This window comes from Salvelinus alpinus, chromosome 1 (genome assembly GCF_045679555.1).
Source record: "Salvelinus alpinus chromosome 1, SLU_Salpinus.1, whole genome shotgun sequence".
NCBI classification, from domain to species: Eukaryota; Metazoa; Chordata; class Actinopteri; order Salmoniformes; family Salmonidae; genus Salvelinus; species Salvelinus alpinus.
In genome coordinates this window covers 16,999,190-17,010,628 of record NC_092086.1, presented here as the reverse complement: position 1 = coordinate 17,010,628, position 11,439 = coordinate 16,999,190, and the positions used below count along the sequence as shown (strand labels likewise).

The window sequence follows — 11,439 nt, the reverse complement described above, 5'->3', positions numbered from 1 at the left end:
ATGTCAGAAACTATAATATGGCCTACCAGATGTCAGAAACTATAATATGGCCTACCAGATGTCAGAAACTATAATATGGTCTACCAGATGTCAGAAATTATAATATGCTCTACCAGATGTCAGAAATTATAATATGGCCTACCAGATGTCAGAAATTATAATATGGCCTACCAGATGTCAGAAATTATAATATGGCCTACCAGATGTCAGAAATTATAATATGGCCTACCAGATGTCAGAAATTATAATATGCTCTACCAGATGTCAGAAATTATAATATGGCCTACCAGATGTCAGAAATTATAATATGGCCTACCAGATGTCAGAAATTATAATATGGCCTACCAGATGTCAGAAATTATAATATGGCCTACCAGATGTCAGAAATTATAATATGGCCTACCAGATGTCAGAAATTATAATATGTTCTACCAGATGTCAGAAACTATAATATGGCCTACCAGATGTGGGAAATTATAATATGCTCTACCAGATGTCAGAAATTATAATATGATCTACCAGATGTCAGAAATTATAATATGGCCTACCAGATGTCAGAAATTATAATATGGCCTACCAGATGTCAGAAACTATAATATGGCCTACCAGATGTCAGAAATTATAATATGATCTACCAGATGTCAGAAATTATAATATGCTCTACCAGATGTCAGAAATTATAATATGGCCTACCAGATGTCAGAAATTATAATATGGCCTACCAGATGTCAGAAATTATAATATGGCCTACCAGATGTCAGAAATTATAATATGGCCTACCAGATGTCAGAAATTATAATATGGCCTACCAGATGTGGGGAATTATAATATGGCCTACCAGATGTGGGGAATTATAATATGGCCTACCAGATGTCAGAAATTATAATATGGCCTACCAGATGTCAGAAACTATAATATGGCCTACCAGATGTCAGAAACTATAATATGGCCTACCAGATGTCAGAAACTATAATATGGCCTACCAGATGTCGGAAACTATAATATGGCCTACCAGATGTCGGAAACTATAATATGGCCTACCAGATGTCGGAAAATATAATATGGCCTACCAGATGTCGGAAATTATAATATGGCCTACCAGATGTCAGAAACTATAATATGGCCTACCAGATGTCAGAAACTATAATATGGCCTACCAGATGTCGGAAATTATAATATGGCCTACCAGATGTCGGAAATTATAATATGGCCTACCAGATGTCAGAAACTATAATATGGCCTACCAGATGTCAGAAACTATAATATGGCCTACCAGATGTCAGAAACTATAATATGGCCTACCAGATGTCAGAAACTATAATATGGCCTACCAGATGTCAGAAACTATAATATGGCCTACCAGATGTCAGAAACTATAATATGGCCTACCAGATGTCAGAAACTATAATATGGCCTACCAGATGTCAGAAACTATAATATGGCCTACCAGATGTCAGAAACTATAATATGGCCTACCAGATGTCAGAAACTATAATATGGCCTACCAGATGTCAGAAACTATAATATGGCCTACCAGATGTCAGAAACTATAATATGGCCTACCAGATGTCAGAAACTATAATATGGCCTACCAGATGTCAGAAACTATAATATGGCCTACCAGATGTCAGAAACTATAATATGGCCTACCAGATGTCAGAAACTATAATATGGCCTACCAGATGTCAGAAACTATAATATGGCCTACCAGATGTCAGAAACTATAATATGGCCTACCAGATGTCAGAAACTATAATATGGCCTACCAGATGTCAGAAACTATAATATGGCCTACCAGATGTCAGAAACTATAATATGGCCTACCAGATGTCAGAAACTATAATATGGCCTACCAGATGTCAGAAATTATAATATGGCCTACCAGATGTCAGAAACTATAATATGGCCTACCAGATGTCGGAAACTATAATATGGCCTACCAGATGTCAGAAACTATAATATGGCCTACCAGATGTCAGAAACTATAATATGGCCTACCAGATGTCAGAAACTATAATATGGCCTACCAGATGTCAGAAACTATAATATGGCCTACCAGATGTCAGAAACTATAATATGGTCTACCAGATGTCAGAAACTATAATATGGCCTACCAGATGTCAGAAACTATAATATGGCCTACCAGATGTCAGAAACTATAATATGGCCTACCAGATGTCAGAAACTATAATATGGCCTACCAGATGTCAGAAACTATAATATGGCCTACCAGATGTCAGAAACTATAATATGGCCTACCAGATGTCAGAAACTATAATATGGCCTACCAGATGTCAGAAACTATAATATGGCCTACCAGATGTCAGAAATTATAATATGGCCTACCAGATGTCAGAAACTATAATATGGCCTACCAGATGTCAGAAATTATAATATGGCCTACCAGATGTCAGAAACTATAATATGGCCTACCAGATGTCAGAAATTATAATATGGCCTACCAGATGTCAGAAACTATAATATGGCCTACCAGATGTCAGAAATTATAATATGGCCTACCAGATGTCAGAAATTATAATATGGCCTACCAGATGTCAGAAATTATAATATGGCCTACCAGATGTCAGAAACTATAATATGGCCTACCAGATGTCAGAAACTATAATATGGCCTACCAGATGTCAGAAACTATAATATGGCCTACCAGATGTCAGAAACTATAATATGGCCTACCAGATGTCAGAAACTATAATATGGCCTACCAGATGTCAGAAACTATAATATGGCCTACCAGATGTCAGAAACTATAATATGGCCTACCAGATGTCAGAAACTATAATATGGCCTACCAGATGTCAGAAACTATAATATGGCCTACCAGATGTCAGAAACTATAATATGGCCTACCAGATGTCAGAAACTATAATATGGCCTACCAGATGTCAGAAACTATAATATGGCCTACCAGATGTCAGAAACTATAATATGGCCTACCAGATGTCAGAAACTATAATATGGCCTACCAGATGTCAGAAACTATAATATGGCCTACCAGATGTCAGAAACTATAATATGGCCTACCAGATGTCAGAAACTATAATATGATCTACCAGATGTCAGAAATTATAATATGGCCTACCAGATGTCAGAAACTATAATATGGCCTACCAGATGTCAGAAATTATAATATGGCCTACCAGATGTCAGAAATTATAATATGATCTACCAGATGTCAGAAATTATAATATGGCCTACCAGATGTCAGAAACTATAATATGGCCTACCAGATGTCAGAAACTATAATATGATCTACCAGATGTCAGAAATTATAATATGGCCTACCAGATGTCAGAAATTATAATATGGCCTACCAGATGTCAGAAATTATAATATGGCCTACCAGATGTCAGAAATTATAATATGGCCTACCAGATGTCAGAAATTATAATATGGCCTACCAGATGTCAGAAATTATAATATGGCCTACCAGATGTCAGAAACTATAATATGGCCTACCAGATGTCAGAAACTATAATATGGCCTACCAGATGTCAGAAACTATAATATGGCCTACCAGATGTCAGAAACTATAATATGATCTACCAGATGTCAGAAACTATAATATGGCCTACCAGATGTCAGAAATTATAATATGGCCTACCAGATGTCAGAAACTATAATATGGCCTACCAGATGTCAGAAACTATAATATGGCCTACCAGATGTCAGAAATTATAATATGGCCTACCAGATGTCAGAAACTATAATATGGCCTACCAGATGTCAGAAATTATAATATGGCCTACCAGATGTCAGAAACTATAATATGGCCTACCAGATGTCAGAAACTATAATATGGCCTACCAGATGTCAGAAATTATAATATGGCCTACCAGATGTCAGAAATTATAATATGGCCTACCAGATGTCAGAAACTATAATATGGCCTACCAGATGTCAGAAACTATAATATGGCCTACCAGATGTCAGAAACTATAATATGGCCTACCAGATGTCAGAAACTATAATATGGCCTACCAGATGTCAGAAACTATAATATGGCCTACCAGATGTCAGAAACTATAATATGGCCTACCAGATGTCAGAAACTATAATATGGCCTACCAGATGTCAGAAACTATAATATGGCCTACCAGATGTCAGAAACTATAATATGGCCTACCAGATGTCAGAAATTATAATATGGCCTACCAGATGTCAGAAATTCTAAGCAGAAACATCTAAATTAGGGGTAAATGTGGTCTAAGCCAGTAGGCTATAAGGTCCAGAACAGTGTATCAGCTAAATACATTATTATGGAATTCTGGTGGATCAAACTGCACAGGTAGCCTACTTTAAGTGATTGGTTTAATAATCAAATGAAAACATCATCACACAACACCTATGAGAAGTGAAACTGAGCCTGCGTGAAAAACAACAGTAAACAGTATGTGTTGACATGCCACAGTATCCCATCTAAGATCAGCATATCCCAAGCATCTTATCCGGGTTTCTCATAACCGGGATACAAGCTTTTTCGGGTTAATGTAAACGAGATGATGTTTATATGCATCAACTCAAAACCAGAGTACTTGAGTATCGTGAATAATAACGGGATATTGGTGTGCATGTAAATGTGGTCAGTAAGTGTTTGGTTTCTTGGTCCTGGTGACTCCTGATCAGGTCACCCTCTCCATGTAATCTGATTCATTATGATCTAGGATCAGGTCCCTCTCTCCATGTAATCTGATTCATTATGATCTAAGATCAGGTCCCCCTCTCCATGTAATCTGATTCATTATGATCTAGGATCAGGTCACCCTCTCCATGTAATCTGATTCATTATGATCTAGGATCAGGTCCCCCTCTCCATGTAATCTGATTCATTATGATCTAGGATCAGGTCCCCCTCTCCATGTAATCTGATTCATTATGATCTAGGATCAGGTCCCCCTCTCCATGTAATCTGATTCATTATGATCTAAAAGGCTAAACTGATCCTAGATTAGCACTCCTACTCTTTATGAATACTGTCACAGGTGACTCCTCCAGATGAGGTATAGTTGTGCCTTACCCTTTTGAGCCGGAGTTCACAGAAGGAAAGTCAGACTGAGAGAAGAGAAAGAGCAATACAGGAAGGAAGGAAAGTCGAGACACCACAGGCTCCTCCCTGAACAGAGCGTGACTGCCGGTGCACCTGCGGGAGATGTCTACTTGAGTGATGGTCAGCGCCCCTTAAGATGAGGACCATTTAAAATGTTGAGCCTTATTTCTATTCCAGCATACTGGATGCCTGTCATTTATATTCCATTCACCCAGTTCAATGTAACAGCGTTTAGGCTGAAGGGGAGAGTTAGAATGTCTCTGCTGTCGGGAGCGGGACCAGCTGATTCCCATAATGGAAGTCGAGCATCAGACCAACGATGCAGAAGAACAGGACTTGTGTGGATTTTCTGGATCTCATCAACACTGGGGTTCTGGAGACGTTTTTCAGAATGGCCAGGATCAACTGGGAGTGACGCGCCACACCCGACGGCCCAAATGGGAAGCCCTCTGAAGTGATAAGTGTTTTGTAAATGAGGAAATATTTTATTATTACTCTCTAAGATGCTATTGAACAGCTAGCTATCTAATGACACCCAGCTAACTGTATATTCTAGTAACCTGCCTACACTCCATAATGTAACTGGCTACTGTAGTCTCCCCTGGAGGTTGGTCTGACAATGATGACATGCTGGCTAGGTAAACAGTGTCTGGAGTGGATGCACCATAGAAATAGAATGGGATGCGCACTTCACAATATGGTCTACATAATCAAGTCAGTATATTACCAAACAGTGTCAGAAGTATAAAGTCAATAGTGGTAGTGAACAAAATGCTGCTTGTAATTACCAGTCTGTCTTTTACACTCTTAGTATCCTGATTAGCATGTAAACCCACACACTAAAGAGGAAGACAAACAGCCTCACACTTGACCACTCACCCCCTTTCAACAATGAGCTGGCCATACAGTCTTCAAGTCTGCAAGAAGAAGAGAACTGTTAATAGTTTTGTGCCATCATCAATATGGCTTCTAAATGAATAGGCCTAATGATCCCCTTTTCTACGGCTGGCCATGCTTTCCACCTGGCTACCCCTACCCCGATCAACAGCCCTGCGCTCCCCACAGCAACTCGCCCAAACCTCCCCCACTTCTCCTTCACCCAAATCCAGATAGCTGATGTTCTGAAAGAGCTGCAAAATCTGGACCCCTACATATCAGCCGGGCAAGACAATCTCGACCCTCTCTTTCTAAAATTATCTGCCGAAATTATTGCAACCCCTATTACTAGCCTGTTCAATCTCTCTTTCGTATCGCTTGAGATTCCCATAGATTGGAAAGTTGCCGCGGTCATCCTCCTCTTCAAAGCGGGAGACACTCTAGACCCAAGCTGCTACAGACCTATATCTATTCCACCCTGCCTTTCTAAGGTCTTTGAAAGCCAAGTTAACAAACAGATTACCAACCATTTCAAATCTCACCGTACCTTCTCCGCTATGCAATCTGGTTTCAGAGCTGGTCATGGGTGCACCTCAGCCACGCTCAAGGTCCTAAACGATATCATAACCGCCATCGATAAGAGACATTACTGTGCAGCCGTATTCATCGACCTGGCTAAGGCTTTCGACTCTGTCAATCACAAACATTCTTATTGGCAGACTCAACAGCCTTGGTTTCTCAAATGATTGCCTCGCTTGGTTCACCAACTACTTTTCCGATAGAGTTCAGTATGTCAAATCGGAGGGCCTGTTGTCCGGACTTCTGGCAGTCTCTATGGGGTGCCACAGGGTTCAATTCTCGGTCTGACTCTCTTCTCCGTATACATTAATGATGCCGCTCTCGCTGCTGGTGATTCTTTGATCCACCTCTATGCAGACGACACCATTCTGTATACCTCTGGCCCTTCGTTGGACACTGTGTTAACTAACCTACAGAAGAACTTCAATGCCACACAACTCTCCTTCCGTGGCCTCCAAATGCTCTTAAATGCAAGTAAAACTAAATGCATGCTCTTAAAATGATCGCTGCCCGCACCTGCCCGCCCGTCCAACATCCCTACTCTGGACGGTTCTGACTTAGAATATGTGAACAACTACAAATACCTAGGTGTCTGATTAGACTGTAAACTCTCCTTCCAGACTCACGTTAAACATCTCCAATCCAAAATTACATCTAGACTCGGCTTCCCTTTCGCAACAAAGCATCCTTCACTCATGCTGCCAAACATACCCTCGTAAAACTGACTATCCTACCGATCCTCGACTTCGGCGATGTTATTTACAAAACAGCCTACAACACTCTACTCAACAAACTGGATGCAGTCTATCACAGTGCCATCCGTTTTGTCACCAAAGCCCCATATACTACCCACCACTGCGACCTGTATGATCGCCAAACGCTTCATACTCATCGCCAAACCCACTGGCTCCAGGTCATCTACAAGTCTCTGCTAGGTAAAGCCCCGCCTTATCTCAGCTCACTGGTCACCATAGCAGCACCCACCCGTAGCACGCACTCCAGCAGGTATATCTCACTGGTCATCCCCAAAGCCAATTCTTCCTTTGGCTGCCTCTCCTTCCAGTTCTCTGCTGCCAATGACTGGAATGAACTGTAAAAATCTCTGAAGCTGGAGACTCTTACCTCCCTCACTAGCTTTAAGCACCAGCTGTCAGAGCAGCTCACAGATCACTGCACATGTGCATAGCTCATCTGTAAATAGCCCATCCAATCTACCTCATCCCCATACTGTATTTATTTATTTATCTTGCTCCTTTGCACCCCAGTATCTCAACTTGCACATTCATCTTCTGCACATCCTACCATTCCAGTGTTTAATTGCTATATTGTAATTACTTTGCCACCATGGCCTATTTATTGCCTTACCTCTCTTGTCCTACCTCATTTGCACATGCTGTATATAGATTTTCCTACTGTATTATTGATTGTATGTTTGTTTTTTCCATGTGTAACTCTGTGTTGTTGTGTGTGTCGAACTGCTTTGCTTTATCTTGGCCAGGTCGCAGTTGTAAATGAGAACTAAATGAGAACTAAATGAGAACTAGCCTACCTGGTTAAATAAAGATGAAATAAAAAATATAATCCCTGAGACTATTGTTATATTTTATGTTGTAAAGGCCTCATGATCCCTGAGACTAATGTTATATTTTATGTTGTAACGGCCTCATGATCCGTGAGACTAATGTTATATTTTATGTTGTAACGGCCTCATGATCCGTGAGACTAATGTTATATTTTATGTTGTAAAGGCCTCATGATCCGTGAGACTAATGTTATATTTTATGTTGTAACGGCCTCATGATCCCTGAGACTAATGTTATATTTTATGTTGTAAAGGCCTCATGATTCCTGAGACTAATGTTATATTTTATGTTATCTTGTTAGGGCTAGGCCTCGACAACATCCGCTGAAAAGGCAGAGCGCAAAATTCGAAAATATTTTTCCAAAATATTTAACTTTCTAACATTCACAAGTGCAATACACCAAATTAAAGCTCAGCTTCTTGTTAATCTACCCATCGTGTCCGATTTCAAAAAGGCTTTACAGCGAAAGCACAACATATGATTATGTTAGGTCAGAGCCTAGACACAAAAACACATACATCCATTTTCCAGCCAAAGAGAGTAGTCACAAAAAGCAGAAATAGAGATAAAATTAATCACTAACCTTTGATGATCTTCATTTTATCTTTATTTAACTAGGCAAGTCAGTTAAGAACAAATTCTTATTTTCAATGACGGCCTAGGAACAGTGGGTTAACTGCCTGTTCAGGGGCAGAACGACAGATTTGTACCTTGTCAGTTTGGGGATTTGAACTTGCAACCTTTCGGTTACTAGTCCAACGCTCTAACCACTAGGCTACACTGCCGCCCCATGAAGATCTTCATCAGATGACACTCATAGGACTTCATGTTACACAATACATGTATGTTTTGTTCGATAAAGTTCATATTTATATAAAAAAATCTCAGTTTACATTGGCGCGTTATTGTTCAGTAATGTTGTGCCTCGAAAACATCCGGCGAATTTGCAGAGAGCCACATCAATTTACAGAAATACTCATCATAAACGTTGATGAAAATACAAGTGTTATACATGGAATTAGAGATATACTTCTCCTTAATTAATGCAACCACTGTGTCAGATTTTTCTTAAACTTTACGGAAAAAGCAAACCATGCAATAATCTGAGTACGGCGCTCAGCCACCAAAACAAGCCATGTAGATACCCGCCATGTTGTGGAGTCAGTAAGTCAGAAATAGCATTATAAATATTCACTTACCTTTGATGATCTTCATCAGAATGCACTCCCAGATATCCCAGTTCCACAATAAATGTTTGTTTTGTTCAATGAAGTTCATCATTTATGTCCAAATACCTAATTTTGTTAGCGTGTTTGGTAAACAAATCCAAATTCACGAGGCATGGGCAAGTCCAGCCGAAAGTTCTGATGAAAAGTCCAAAAAGTTATATTACAGGTCGTAGAAACATGTCGAACAATGTATAGAATCAATCTTTAGGATATTTTTAACATAAATCTTCAATAGTGTTCCAAACTGAGAATTCCTTGTCCTGTCTTTAGAAATGCAATGGAACGCAAGCTAACTCTCACGTGAACACGCGTGACCAGCTCATGACACTCTGCCAGACACCTGGCTCATTCAGCTCATATTCCCCCCTCCTTCACAGTAGAACCCTCAAACAAGGTTCTAAAGACTGTTGACATCTAGTGGAAGCCTTAGGAAGTGCAATATGACCCCACAGACACTGTATATTGGAATGGCAATGAGTTGAAAAACTACAAACCTTAGATTTCCCACTTCCTGGTTGGATTTTTCTCAGGTTTTTGCCTGCCATATGAGTTCTGTTATACTCACAGACATCATTCAAACAGCTTGAGAAACTTCAGTGTTTTCTATCCAAATCTACTAATAATATGCATATATTAGCCTCTGGGCCTGAGTAGCAGGCAGTTTACTCTGGGCCCGCTTTTCATCCAAACGTGAAAATGCTGCCCCAAGTCCAAACAGGATTTATAAAGGCCTCATGATCCCTGAGACTAATGTTATATTTTATGTTGTAAAGGCCTAATGATCCCTGAGACTAATGTTAGATTTTATGTTGTAAAGGCCTCATGATTCCTGAGACTAATGTTATATTTTATGTTGAAAGGCCTATTGTTTCTTTTGATTGTTGAATATTACATTGACAGGTAGTTGTTTTCTCTCTCGTCTAGACAATACAGACTGATTTCCTACAGGATCACTTTGGAGTGGATGCTGAGGGGAGAACGTCTCGGTCGAGGCCAAAGCCAGGTATTCCCAGCTTGTGTGGTCGCAGCAATTCAATATAAATACCCTGACCCCAACGCTGACCCCAAGCTGCGTTGGATTCCAGGAAGTAGAGGAGGCTCACGACATAGTATACAAATAAATGTTTTAAAGAAAGGATGTTGTTTCCACACTTTAAACACATAATAACTTAAAACACATTGTAAAACATATAAAACAGCAATTACTGTCACTCAGCATTAATTATGCTCCGTTCATAACCAAGATATCCTGCTTGTTAAACAATTAGTGTTCAAAAAACATATTAATACATCGCATTTTATAAATAAAATGTTGTTGTTGCATTTGTTGTTTGTTGTGAAGGGGCTTAGTAAGAGCTGCGGTTATCACTAGTACTAGAAGCAGAGCTGAGTGGATGGAAACAGACATCTTTCTCATCTAATGGTGTTTCTAATGAAGTGTCCAGGAACAAGCGCTTCCCTACTGGGGTTGATACAGTCACAGGAGAGAGGAGTCCTATTTCCATCTCACCAATCGACTCAGGCAGGCTGTTCTAGATCAACTCATACAAACATTGTTAGAGCCACTTGTGTGACAACAGTTATGCTAAAATATCCTGAGATATATTGCCTGGCCTGGCAGCCCAAAGCCTGGACCCTGGGACAACTGTATCTGGTGATCGCCTTCCGATGACATCACTTGGTCTTGGGTGTGGAAGCCTCCTACAACCGAAGACAATAGACACCACAGTCACTATTGACCCCAACCATACTGTGCCCGCTGACCACCAGAGGAGGCTGGTAAGGGGAGGATGAACGGCTCATAATAAGGGCTGGAATGAAGTGAGTGGAACTGTACCTGTGTGTTTGATGTGTTTGATACCATTCCATTTTATTCCAGCCATTATTATGAGACTGTCCTCCATGCTACCAGCCACCACTGCTGACCACAGACCAGAAACTAGACAAACAGTCTAACTGGCAACCCACGGATACATTAGTCTGGTCCCAGATCTGTGTGTGCTTTAGACAACTCCTTTAGATATACATGACAATGATATGCATGACAATGACAGTCAGAAGAGTTGGTTTGAACCAATTTTAGTATGCCATGGCCTTAACTGGCCAA

At 40.1% G+C, this 11,439-nt stretch overlaps 2 protein-coding genes across 2 annotated transcripts in view; both read left to right on the top strand.

Moving 5' to 3' along the window:
* The window catches only part of LOC139571038 (NLR family CARD domain-containing protein 3-like), a 388,726-nt gene that overhangs the window by 363,557 nt on the left and 13,730 nt on the right, over positions 1–11,439 (top strand). The gene's annotated exons all lie outside the window — the stretch shown is intronic.
* The window catches only part of LOC139572443 (NLR family CARD domain-containing protein 3-like), a 61,313-nt gene that overhangs the window by 36,866 nt on the left and 13,008 nt on the right, over positions 1–11,439 (top strand). The gene's annotated exons all lie outside the window — the stretch shown is intronic.